Raw genomic sequence first — 13635 nt, forward strand, 5'->3', positions numbered from 1 at the left:
TATAGGGGTGATTACCATCAGAAACAAACTTCAACTGTCAGAATGGACACGATTCAGTCGGGATGTGATTAACAGCAGCAATGATAGCAGAATCCAACCCCTGCAGTTACTTGTGAACTCGCTGGTGTCTCAGCAGTGTGGGCTGACCGATTGAATCCCTTCCCACTGTGGAAATGTACTTTTAAAGTTGCATACACTGATTTTTGTACCTTTTGCAATAAAACAAAGTGGAGTCCCGATCTTGCCAGAAGCTTCTGCAGCAGACAGTCTGTTTGCATCAACACGCTAACCCTGACTGAAACTGCTGATAGCTGATTAATAACCACCAGACAACAGAAAGACTGTCCTGCTGAGATAAGTACCACCCATTGTGCTCCCCTGTATTATCAATAGTCTGTCGCTATGCCAGACCTTAGAAGGGCAAGATAAAGGTTGTAAAGATGCAACACCAATTCACCCCCTAAGAGATAATCAAATTACCAGCCATTATCTCTTCTACAGGACTCATCCATAATATGCAAGAAGCCAATTACCCAATCAACCACTATGGAAATCATGGGCCCAAATAGATGGCCAGGAAACTGGACAATCCTAAAACAATGCAAAACCAGTGATATCACATTATCACACCCTCATCGAGTTACTGCTGACTAGCCCACCAAAAACACTGACAAAGGAGACATTTGAAAATATGTAAAAGATTCAGAAAAGGATGTGGTAACTCTTTATCTGTTTTCGCTGACTGCAAAGGCAGAACCAATACACAGGATAGAAACATAACTTGTTTGTTCTACTGTATAAATATATTGTGAATCTGTACCATATTGGGAGTCTCTGCCTAGCCTTTGACTGAGTGAGACTCTCCCTTGCTGCAAGTAAAACTTATTAAAGGAACATCTACCGGAGCTGATTGTGTCAGAGTTTTATATATGAGAGTCGAGATTTCGACAGTTACTTCTTGGAGGTTCCACCGAGATCGCTTACTCTCTACTCTGTGAGTGAACAGGTGCCGGCATCATGCCTCTTCAGTGAAGGGCTTAACTGGCCAGAATAAGGTGAGCCTTTTGCTCACAAGGGGTCTCTTTACTGTTGAACCACATATGTAATCTGTTGTCCACAGTGGAGGTACTGCGATCTACGAGACTCGGAATTTAGGAGCTAAAGTTATTTTTGTAATAATTTCCTTCTCAGCTTGTAGGCAGAAGGGATCTGATCCTGAAAATATCCGATCTTGAAACAGCCCAGGGAGATTTTCATTAGTAAAAGGTAAAAAGAGCACTAGCGATCGATTATCCTTGTGTGATAGGACCATAAAGGGAATTTTATTAAGATTATCCTTGTTTGATAGGATAATACAAGTCCCTAAAGGAAAGTTTCTTGTGTGATAGGACTGCCTTAGAAGGGACGGGGTCCTTGTGTGATAGGACCATAAAGGGAATTTTATTCAGATAAGTTAAGGCCTCGGTCTGTAGTGGCGTACAACGTAGACTGAGAATTGACTATTTGTTTAGATAAAGTTTAAGGTTATGATTTGTATACCTGCATGAATATTGTTTGTCCTAGTTGTCCTTGTTATACTGTTGTGTTCAATACCTTTGTGCGACATTGCAATTAGAGAAACGGGAAGAGTCACTCGGGAAAATTGTGATTCGGAAAAACAAGGATTGATTGAGAAAAGAAACAGTAACTGATTGATCAACTACGGTTGGTTCGTGTCAACATATCTCACACACCCAGACTGAGCCCGAATTAAGAGCCTTTTCAGGCCACGTAACGGCCAGGAGAAGTGGGCGTAGAGGACTCGTTAACCGAAAGGATTGTGAGATCAGGAACTGTGGAAAATTTGAATCATCCAGAATGGGTGCCGGAGCAAGTAAACCACCACAAAAGGGCACACCAGCCGATGTTATGCGCCAGAATTGTGGTCAGTCTTCAATTGACCACCTAAAAAAAATAGGTAAAGTGGACTAAGGGTGAAAACAGGCCATTTCCACCAGATGGTTCATTTAATTTAGAAAGAATAACATGTCTAGAGGAGTGTCTTATAGACAGAGACCCAGGTAGAAGAGGTAAAAAGTAATAGAAAAGGCCTGGGTTCCGATTCTTCGAGCCCACGTAAAATTAACAGAGGAAGTAAATCAATATGTAAGAAAAGGAAAAAAAAAACCTGATAGTGAATATCTTAAGTGAAGTATGGATCCAAAAATAGAGCCGGCCAAACAATAAACTTTGTTGAATGAAGAAAGACTTTTGTGAATGTCTGTCTTTGAAAGTGTGTGTGTGATTTTTGACTGCGGAATATTTGAGGTGGAAATTAATGAATTTTTCATGTGTCTGAAAGCCTGTTTGAGAAAGTGGTGGAGCTGTCTGTTTGTTTTGGCTCCACCCACTTTTTCAGACAGCGTTCAATTGACAGCAGTGTTGTCCTGTATGTGGGAAGTTTTAAGAAATTATGAACCAATGTTCAGGCATGAAAATAGAATTAGAATCTCCCATGATTAGCGCCGTTGTAAACGGACTATGACCCGAACTTAGAGATCCCTTTAAATTAGTTTGTCTCGAATGGCGACAGGAAACGCTGTCCAAGGTTGTATCTATGTTAAAAGACATACAAGATCGAAATAGAGAATCTAAAAGCAAGGTCACCGTGTTTATGGAACAAGCAGCTCCAACAACACCCGCCCCAGCGACACCTTCCCACTGCCCTCCACAGGGTAGAGGAAGAGGACGAGGCAGAGGAAGAAATTTTAGGGGAAGAGGGAGAGGAGGTGTAGGGCAAGGACAATATCGCACCTGCTACAATTGTGGTCAGACTGGACACTGGGCTAGAAATTGCCCGTCAAACCAGCAACAACCAAGTTATGATTGGACTCAACAGGCTGGTAATAGACCACATTCTCCACCTCGATAACCCAACCCGTATATGCAGCCCAAGTCCAGGTACATGCTAGACCTCAGACTAATTTCTCTGTTCAAAATCCATTTGGACCAAAGAATCAAAATCAATTCGGCCAACGATCAAATTATCCGTATAATGACCAATGACGCCCAATCCCAGATCCAAGTGCTACAAGTAAACAGCTACCTGTCGTTTCGTTAAATGCCATAGGAGAACCTGAAGTAAAAATACAATTACAAGGAAAGGATATTCCATTCCTAGTGGATACTGGTGCCATCTATTCGGTCCTTTCGAGGGAAGATACAAAGGGAATTCCCACTTCCACTAATCAAACCTCAGTGACTGGACTATCTGGACATGCTCATCAAATGTTTTTCTCCGACCCTATCAATGTACAATTAGAAGATTATGAAGATAGTCATTCATTCCTACTTTCTAATGAAGTTCCAGTAAATCTGTGCAGACGTGACCTATTATGCAAAATGAATGCCACGATCCTCTGTTCTCCAACCAGTATGGAAGTTCGAGTTCCCATACCCACTACTTAAACCCACAACACCCATACTGTATGGCTGGAAAAGTTTGAACCCTACACTAAGCAAAACCCTATCCTATTTGGTTGGTTCATATTGGTCAAGGTTAATCACAGACTGCCTCAAATCTCAAAACTTGGAAAATTGGCACGAAACGTTACACTGTACAGCGTATTATGACAAAACTGGATCAGACGCTACAGCACAAATCTTTTATCAACCATTCCTGCACGAGAAACATCGATTGATGATTGAACAAATTTTTATCGGACCTGAAGGAATAGCGGCAGGGGTTGAATTATCCTCCCACAATCAGACCTTGTTTAAGGTTAAAGGTAGCATTCTATACTGCACCCTTGCGGTTGCAGACACACATAAACCCCAGGATTTAGGATGAATGGTTCAGAGAATGCAAGGATCTCCAGTACAAGAGAAATGGCACACACTTAATGGAACTTTGGGGCAACATGAAAGGGAGGGGAGCTATTCTGTCAAGTTGAATAGGAAAATATATTGCGATGCTATCTTAGAAGAAAAGATACTTTCGGTTACTAGCTTTCCATTGCAACAAGGAACAGCAGAACTTCTTGCTAAGGTCCCAGAGCAACAATGGTCTACACACTCTGATGAAGTAGGAAAGATGCTTACCGCACAACCATATAAGGTAGCGATTAATTCGACTGTACCACTTCCTAAGAAATCCCAATACCCCTTGTCTCCTGCCGCAGAAGGTATCGAGCCAGTTATTACATGTCAGCTGGCACAGGGAATAATAGTTCCAACTAGAAGTCTGTGTAACACACCGATTTTTCCGGTTCAGAAGCCCAATAGTGACAATTGGAGGCTTGTCCAAGACCTACGAGCTATGAATGAATCTGTATTCCCAACTTATCCGGTGGTGCCCAATCCTGCGACTATACTTACCAGTATTCCAGCAAACTCAACGTATTACACAGTGATTGATCTATGTTCAGCATTTTTCTCAATACCCATTCACCCAGAGTCCCAATTCCTGTTTGCCTTCACATATAAAGGACACCAACATACGTGGACAAGACTCCCACAGGGATTTACCAAAAGTCCGACAATATTTTCACAATGCTTAAAGAAGGATCTGGAAGATGTAATTTTACCAGCAGGTTCTACACTTGTACAGTATGTTGATGACTTACTGCTCGCCTCACCCTCCAAATTAGCCTGCGAAACAGATTCTCTTGTGTTATTAGAAGCCTTGGCCTCGAAACGACACAAAGTGTCAAAGGCGAAGTTACAATTTGTCTCAGAAAGAGTTTGTTATCTCGGGCACGAATTGGTCAGAGACACGAGACAATTGACACAAAAGAGTAAAAGCAATCTGCTCTGCTCCACTACCAATAACCAAGAGAGAAATGAAACATTTCCTCGGCATGTCAGGATATTGCAGGCAATGGATTATGAATTATTCCGAGATCTTAAGACCATTGTTAGACATATTCATGCCCTCACTACCAGAAAAGTTGATTTGGAATGAAGTATCCCGGAATGCTTTCCAGAATCTTAAACAGTCCCTCACCTCAGCACCAGCCTTGGGATTATCAAATTACACTAAGCCATTTAACTTATTTGTTCATCACAAGTGGGTTTTGCACAATTGGTTTTGACTCAGTTACATGGGGACAGGCAGCGACCGATAGCGTATTTCAGTACCCAACTAGACCCAGTGGCACGCGGACTACCAGGATGTCTTCCTTCATTGGCAGCAGCTTATTATGCTGTACAACAGGCTCAGACAATAACTCTAAATCATCAAACTATTTTGTATATCCCACACTCTATCGAGATTTTACTTACTAAATGCGCCACTCAACACCGAACTTCTGCAAGAACCACTAAATATGAAGTTGAACTGTTATCAAATCCGAACTTTATCAAAAGATGTACTACCTTAAATCCATCCACTCTACTCCCCACGGAAGACGGTAAACCCCATTCATGTGAAATGGTAACCGAATTAGTGACTAAACCACGTATCAATTTAACAGATGTACCAATGTGTAACCCTGATCTAGTGTACTATGTTGACGGATCAGCCTTACGAAATGATAGGGGCCAACCTAAAGCGGCTTATTCAATTGTAACCCAGTTTAATGTTGTCGAAACAGCCTCTCTTCCAGACTCCTTTTCAGCCCAACAAGCCGAATTGTTTGCGTTAACTCGAACCTGTAGTCTGGCTGAAGGACAAACAGTTAATATCTGCACTGACTCCAGGTATGCTTTTGGAGTAACGCACGACTATGGACAAACTTGGAAAATTCGCGGGTACCTGACTTCTTCAGGAACCTCCATCCAGAATGTAGAACAAGTAGAAAATCTTCTGCGAGCCATTCAATGCCCCTTAAAACTTGCCATTATCAAATGCCAAGCACATACAGGCCAGTTGAATGAGGTAGCACTTGGGAACGCCAGAGCTGATAATGCAGCTAAGTCAGCAGCTCCGTCAAAAGGGGGGGATGCAGGCATCATTGTTTCCACTAAGGAAAAATAATTGCTCAGATCCGCCACCCACTATTAATGATGTGCTGGTCTTTCAGTCACAGGCCAGTATGACCTGGAATGGGAGGCAGTGACTAGTGGAGTGCCGCGGGGCTCAGTGCTTGGACCCCAGCTCTTTGCAATATATATTAATGATTTAAATGACGGAATTGAGTGTGAAATCTCCAAGTTTGCGGATGACACTAAACTGGTGTGAGCTGTGAGGAGGACGCCAAGAGGCTGCAGGATGATTTGGACAGGTTAGGTGAATGGGCAAAAAAATGGCAGATGCAGTATAATGTGGATAAATGTGAGGTTATCCACTTTGGGGGCAAAAACATGAGGGCAGAATATTATCTGAATGGCGGCAAATTAGGAAAAGGGGAGGTGCAGTGGGACCTGGGTGTCATGGTTCATCAGTCATTGAAAGCTGGCATACAGGTACAGCAGGCGGTGAAGGCGGCAAATGGTATGTTGGCCTTCATAGCTAGGGGATTTGAGTATAGGAGCAGGGAAATCTTACTGCAGTTGTACAGGGCCTTGGTGAGACCCCACCTGGAATATTGTGTTCAGTTTTGGTCTCCTAATCTGAGGAAGGATGTTCTTGCTGTTGAGGGAGTGCAGCAAAGGTTCACCAGACTGATTCCAGGGATGGCTGGACTGACATATGAAGAGAGACTGGATCAACTGGGCCTTTACACACTGGAGTTTAGAAGGATGAGAGGGGATCTCATAGAAACATATAAGGTTCTGACGGGACTGGACAGGCTAGATGCGGGAAGAATGTTCCCGATGTTGGGGAAGTCCAGAACCAGGGGACACAGTCTTAGGATAAGAGGCAGGCCATTTAGGACTGAGATGAGGAGAAACTTCTTCTCTCAGAGTTGTTGACCTGTGGAATTCCCTGCCGCAGAGAGTTGTTGATGCCAGTTCATTGGATATATTCAAGAGGGAGTTAGATATGGCCCTTATGGCTAAAGGGATCAAGGGGTATGGAGAGAAAGCAGGAAAGGGGCACTGAAGGAATGATCAGCCATGATCTTATTGAATGGTGGTGCAGGCTCGAAGGGCCGAATGGCTTACTCCTACACCTATTTTCTATGTTTCTATTTATAAAAATCCCGAAGAAATATGGATTTATTATGACGGCCGCGTGGTGGCGACCAAATCCTTACTTCCATGGATTGCCCGATGTGTTCATACATTCACGCATACGGGCAAAGGGGGGTGTGGCAGATTATATTTTGGCAACTTGGTATGCACCAGGTATTTCGGCAATTGCAAAACGAATCTGTGAAAATTGTGTTACCTGTCAGACAATGAATCCGGGTAAGACGGAAAAAGTAGAATCTGCCTCTCACCCAAATCCAGTGGGGCCTTTTGTACATTTACAAATGGATTTTATTGAATTACCTATGTGTATGGGATTTAAGTATGTATTAGTTATTGTAGATGTGTTCTCTAGATGGATTGAAGCCTTTCCATGTAAAAAGGCCGATGCCACTACTGTTGCTAAATGTTTGTTGAAAGAAATCGTACCGCGCTTCGGAATCCCTGCTAAGCTTTCTAGTGATAATGGGTCACATTTCACGGGAAATGTTATAAAAGAAATGTGTAAAGCTTTACAGATTAACCAACGTTTTCATTGCAGTTATCATCCACAATCAGCTGGACTTGTTGAAAGATATAATGGAATGCTTAAAAATAAGCTGGCAAAATTATGTATTGACACTGGACTGAAATGGATAGAACTGCTGCCCTTAAGCCTTGATGGTAATGCGATCTGCAACCAACAGAACAACAGGCCTGTCACCGCATGAGATAGTTATGGGACGTCCCCAATGACTACCTTTTACAGCACCATTTACTGCAAAACAAATGGACATCCACAAAATGGAGGAAAGTATGCTGAATTATTGTATTGCACTAACCAAATGTATTTCCAGCTTTCATTCACAGTTAAAAGAAGCTCAAGTCAAGCCAGCGGAAGGGAAGTGTCATAACCTGGAGCCCAGGGAATTCGTTTACATCAAAATCTTTAAAAGAAAAAGCAGTCTACAACCAAGATTTGAAGGACCATACCAGGTCTTGCTGGAGACTAATACTGCAATCAAGGTAAAGGAAGACCAACATGGATCCATACGTCCCATTGCAAAAGGGCACCCGACCAGGAGGAAGAGAAGAAGGAACCAGAGGAACAGAAAAAGGAAGACCGAATAAGGAACTGTACGGACTATGGGGACTGATAGTGTTATGTTTAACAGGGTTGTGCTTTGCGTTATTGATAGTACCAGGGGTACAGAAACGCGAACAAAGGGAACTGCAGGTAAACGTATTTATGGCGCTGAGTCATAAGTATGCTCAAGAAAGAAACTTGTCTAGTTGTTGGATATGTTCCCATGTACCTGTCCACTCCGAAGGGGGTATTCACCTCAGATCCGTCCCCTTTAACGAATCAGAAATGGTAGAATGGTTAATAGTGCAAAATAGGACAAACCTAACCAAGGTGTCAGAAACGAAGGATCTAACAGAATGGAGGTAATGGGGTATAATCTTACAACCTTCCAGGGATGGTACCAGCCAAATTATAATAATAACCGTCCGCCACCCTTCCTAAGTATTACTCCCGGAATAGGAAATCCTGAAGGTATAATATGCCTAGTGAGTAATGAGACTAAAGGACCAGAAATGGGACGCAGCAAGTGTTCCCAAATGACTAAATGGCAAGCCACAGCAAATCTCACTGATAGGAGAAAGATAGCAACCGTTGGCTGGACTTTGGTCCATTATAAAGCCCCAGGTGAAAGGTGGCACGGTGAGACCACTCGAGTATGGAATGGCACGGAAGGACCAAAGACTGACGTCCTATAATGCACTTACTTTATTTGTGGCCATAAAGCCTACCCATGGTTACCAGCCAACTGGACAGGGTCCTGTTACTTAGGATATGTGATACCCTTTATTAGGACAACAAAGACTCTAAGGGATGCCTATGGAAGTCATAGACTTAAACGGGATTTGACGTGGTTAAATGGAATATTCAAGGTAATGATACCACCCTATGGAATAGCATCGAACCAATGGCAGTTACGGGAACTGGCCAATTTAGTAGAATCAGTAGCCAACACAACTTCACAAGCCATCGAAGGGGCAAATGACGAAATGGTAGCCATTCGAATAGTGGCTCTCCAAAATCATATGGCCTTAGATTATCTCCGAGCCAAAGAAGGAGGGACATGCGCGTTAATTGGTGAAGAATGCTGTACGCATATCCCGGATAAGTCAGAAGAGATCGGCAGTTTAACTGAATATATTAGGAGGAGGGTAATAGAATACAAACAACTATTGACCAGGGCGGTACCACCCTGTGGGATTGGGCATCGGGATGGTTGGGATCCTTAGGGAGATCTTTGGTACAGGGTTTGATCATATTCTTGCTGATAATCTTCGCCCTATATCTTTAGTTTGTCTTAGGTAAGTGTTGCTGTGCCAGGTTGGGAAAAACAGAGTTACCAACCAGGACCACCGCTAGAGTTATGGTAGCAACAACTACTGAAGGTTCTTGTGTGGAAATGGAAATAGAAAGACTATGCAAGATTAGAATGGATTAAGTTGTCCTTGTGAAGGACAAAAGGGAGGAATGTGGAAATGTACTTTTAAAGTTGCATACACTGATTTTTGTACCCTTTTGCAATAAAACAAAATGGAGTCCCGATCTTGCCAGAAGCTTCTGCAGCAGACAGTCTGTTTGCATCAACACGCTAACCCTGACTGAAACTACTGATAGCTGATTAATAACCACCAGACAACAGAAAGACTGTCCTGCTGAGATAAGTACCACCCATTGTGCTCCCCTGTCTGTCGCTATGCCAAACCTTAGAAGGGCAAGATAAAGGTTGTAAAGATGCAGCACCAATTCACCCCGTAAGAGATAATCAAATGATCAGCCATTATCTCTTCTGCAGAACTCATCTATAATATGCAAGAAGCCAATTACCCAATCAACCACTATGGAAATCATGGGCCCAAATAGATGGCCAGGAAACTGGACAATCCTAAAACAACGCAAACCCAGTGATAGCACATTATCACACCCTAATCGAGTTACTGCTGACTAGCCCATCAAAAACAGACAAAGGAGACATTTGAAAATATGTAAAAGACTCAGACAAGGATGTGGTAATCATTAACTGATTAGAGAACTCTTTATCTGTTTTCGCTGACTGCAAAGGCAGCACCAATACACAGGATGGAACCATAACTTGTTTGTTCTACTGTATAAATATATTGTGAATCTGTACCATATTGGGAGTCTCCGCTTAGCCTTTGACTGAGTGAGACTCTCCCTTGCTGCAAGTAGAACTTATTAAAGGAACATCTACCGGAGCTGATTGTGCTGGAGTCTTATATTGAGAGTCGAAATTTCGACACCACACACACAGCAGGTGAACTCGCGAGTGTGTCACCAGGTGGGATGACTAAGTGAATCTTTTCTCACACTTAGAGCAGGTGAACGGTCTCTCCCCAGTGTGGTTGCGCCGATGAACTTCCAGCAGGGACGGGTAATTGAATCCCTTTCCACAGTCCCCACATTCCCACAGTTTCTCCGTGGTGCGGGTGTCCTTATGTCTCTCCAGGTTGAACGATCAGTTGAAGCCTGGTCCACACACACAACACGTGTACGGTTTCTCCCCGCTGTGAATGGTGCGATGTTTTTCAGGCTGTGTAACTGGTTAAAGCTCTTTCCACAGGCAGTGCACTGGAACACTCTCACTCGGGTGTGTGTGTCTCGGTGCTTTTCCAGTCACACTGATGTTTGAAATCTTTTCCCACAGACAGAACAGACAAACATTTCTCCTTCCACATTCAAAGGCCGATGATATTCAGGTCCGATGAATCGAGTGACTCTGTCAGATCTTGATGTGATGTTTGGTTTGAGTTTCCCTCCTGCAAATCCTCCCCTTCTAACACCCTGTAAAAGGAGTTTACAAAAGTCATCACTGTAAGTACAGGGCAGAAATTCAGAACAGACACATCTAGTTTCTATGGAACATTCTTTCCTGCTGCTGTGTGGTTTTAAGAATTGACTTAATAAAAATAATAAAGAGGGAGAAGATAGATTATGAGTAAACTAGCAAGAAATATAAATAGTCAGCGAGAGCTTCTACACGTATGTAAAAAGGAAGAGATAGCTGAAGTAAACGTTGGTCCCTTAGAGGATGAGACGAGTGAATTAATAATAGGAAACAGGGAAATGGCAGAGATTTTGAACAAATATTTTTTTATTGGTCTTCACGTTGGAAGACACTGAAAGCATCCCAATAATAATAGATAATCAAGGGATCACAGGGAGCGAGGAACGTAAAACAATCACTATCACTCGAGAAAAAGTACTAGACAAACTATTGGGACTAAAGGTGAACAAGTCCCCTGGACCTGATAGTCTGCATCCTAGGGTCTTAAAAGAAGTGGCTCCAGAGAAAGTGGATACTTAAAGGGTTGACGGTGGATAAGCAGTGGCAAACATTTAAAGATCACATGGATGAACTTCAGCAATTGTATATCCCTGTCTGGAGTAAAAATAAAACGGGGAAGGTGGCTCAACCGTGGCTAACAAGGGAAATTAAGGATGGTGTTAAAGCCAAGGAAGAGGCATATAAATTGGCCAGAAAAAGCAACAAACCTGAGGACTAGGAGAAATTTAGAATTCAACAGAGGAAGACTAAGGGTTTAATTAAGAGGGGGAAAATAGAGTACGAGAGGAAGCTTGCAGGGCACATAAAAACTGACTGCAAAAGCTTCTTTAAATATGTGAAGAGAAAAAGATTAGTGAAGACAAATGTAGGTCCCTTGCAGTCAGATTCAGGTGAATTTATAATGGGGAACAAAGAAATGGCAGACCAACTGAATCAATACTTTGGTTCTGTCTTCACGAAGGAAGACACAAATACCCTTCCGGAAATACTAGGGGACCGAGGGTCTAGTGAGGAGGAGGAACTGAAGGATATCCTTATTAGGCGGAAAATTGTGTTCGGGAAATTGATGGGATTGAAGGTCGATAAATCTCCGAGGCTTGATAGTTTTCATTCCAGAGTACTTAAGGAAGTGGTCCTAGAAATAATGGATGCAATGGTGATCATTTTCCAACAGTCTATCGACTCTGGATCAGTTCCTATGGACTGGAGGGTAGCTAATGTAACACCACTTTAAAAAAAAAGGAGGGAGAGAGAAAACGGGTAATTATAGACCGGTTAGCCTGACATCAGTAGTGGGGCAAATGTTGGAATCAATTGTTAAGGATAAAATAGCAGCACATTTGGAAAGCAGTGACAGGATCAGTCCAAGTCAGCATGGATTTATGAAAAAGGGAAATCATGCTTGACGAATCTTCTGGAATTTTTTGAGGATGTAATTAGCAGAGTGGACAAGGGAGAACCAGTGGATGTGGTGTATTTGGACTTTCAAAAGGCTTTCGATAAGGTCCCGCACAAGAGATTGGTGTGCAAAATCAAAGCACATGGTATTGGGGGTAATGTACTGACGTGGATAGAGAACTGGTTGGCAGGCAGGAAGCAGAGAGTCGGGATAAACAGGTCATTTTCAGAATGGCGGGCAGTGACTAGTGGAGTGCCGCAGGGCTCAGTGCTGGGACCCCAGCTCTTTACAATATACTTTTAAGGATTTAGATGAAGGAATTGAGTGTAATATCTCCAAGTTTGCAGATGACACTAAACTGGGTGGCGGTGTGAGCTGTGAGGAGGACGCCAAGAGGCTGCAGGGTGACTTGGACAGTGTAGGTGAGTGGGCCAATGCATGGCAGATGAAGTATAATATGGATAAATGTGAGGTTATCCATTTTGGGGGCAAAAACACAAAGGCAGAATATTATCTGGATGGCGGCAGATTAGGAAAAGGGGAGGTGCAACGAGACCTGGGTGTCATGGTTCATCAGTCACTGAAAGTGGGCATGCAGGTTCAGCAAGCGGTGAAGAAGGCAAATGGTATGTTGGTCTTCATAGCTAGGGGATTTGAGTATAGGAGCAGGGAGGTCTTACTGCAGTTGTACAGAGCCTTAGTGAGGCCACACCTGGAATATTGTGTTCAGTTTTGGTCTCCTAATCTGAGGAAGGACGTTCTTGCTACTGAGGGAGTGCAGCGAAAGTTCACCAGACTGATTCCAGGGATGGCTGGACTGTCATATGAGGAGAGACTGGATCAACTTGGCCTTTATTCACTGAAGTTTAGAAGGATGAGAGGGGATCTCATAGAAATGTATAAGATTTGACGGGACTGGACAGGTTAGATGTGGGAAGAATGTTCCCGATGTTGGGGAAGTCCAGAATCGGGAACATAGTCTTAGGATAAGGGGTAGGCCATTTAGGACTGAGATGAGGAGAACCTTCTTCACTCAGAGAGTTGTTAACCTGTGGAATTCCCTGCCGCAGAGCGTTGTTGATGCCAGTTCATTGGATAGATTCAAGAGGGAGTTAGATATGGTCCTTACGGCTAACGGGATCAAGAGGTATGGAGAGAAAGCAGGAAAGGGGTACAGAGGGAATGATCAGCCATGATCTTATTGAATGGTGGTGCAGGCTCGAACAGCCGAATGGCTTACTCCTGCACCTATTTTCTATATTTCTATGGATGGATTGGTTGTAATCTACCAAAATTCTCTGGATTCTGGCAAGGTCC

The 13635-nt window shown here is 43.1% G+C and overlaps 1 protein-coding gene across 2 annotated transcripts in view; it reads right to left on the bottom strand.

The window, feature by feature from the left end:
• LOC139243885 (zinc finger protein 420-like) overlaps positions 1-13635 on the bottom strand; it is a 109374-nt gene that overhangs the window by 75395 nt on the left and 20344 nt on the right. Inside the window, exon 3 of one of the 2 annotated variants that reach the window (XR_011589742.1) lies at positions 10130-10915. The exons of the other annotated variant lie outside the window; for it this stretch is intronic. The gene's annotated coding sequence lies outside the window, so the exon portion shown is untranslated. Of the gene's footprint in view, positions 1-10129; positions 10916-13635 lie in introns of those variants that run through there. 2 annotated transcript variants of the gene reach the window in all.

This window comes from Pristiophorus japonicus, unplaced genomic scaffold, assembly GCF_044704955.1.
Source record: "Pristiophorus japonicus isolate sPriJap1 unplaced genomic scaffold, sPriJap1.hap1 HAP1_SCAFFOLD_190, whole genome shotgun sequence".
Taxonomy (NCBI): Eukaryota; Metazoa; Chordata; class Chondrichthyes; family Pristiophoridae; genus Pristiophorus; species Pristiophorus japonicus.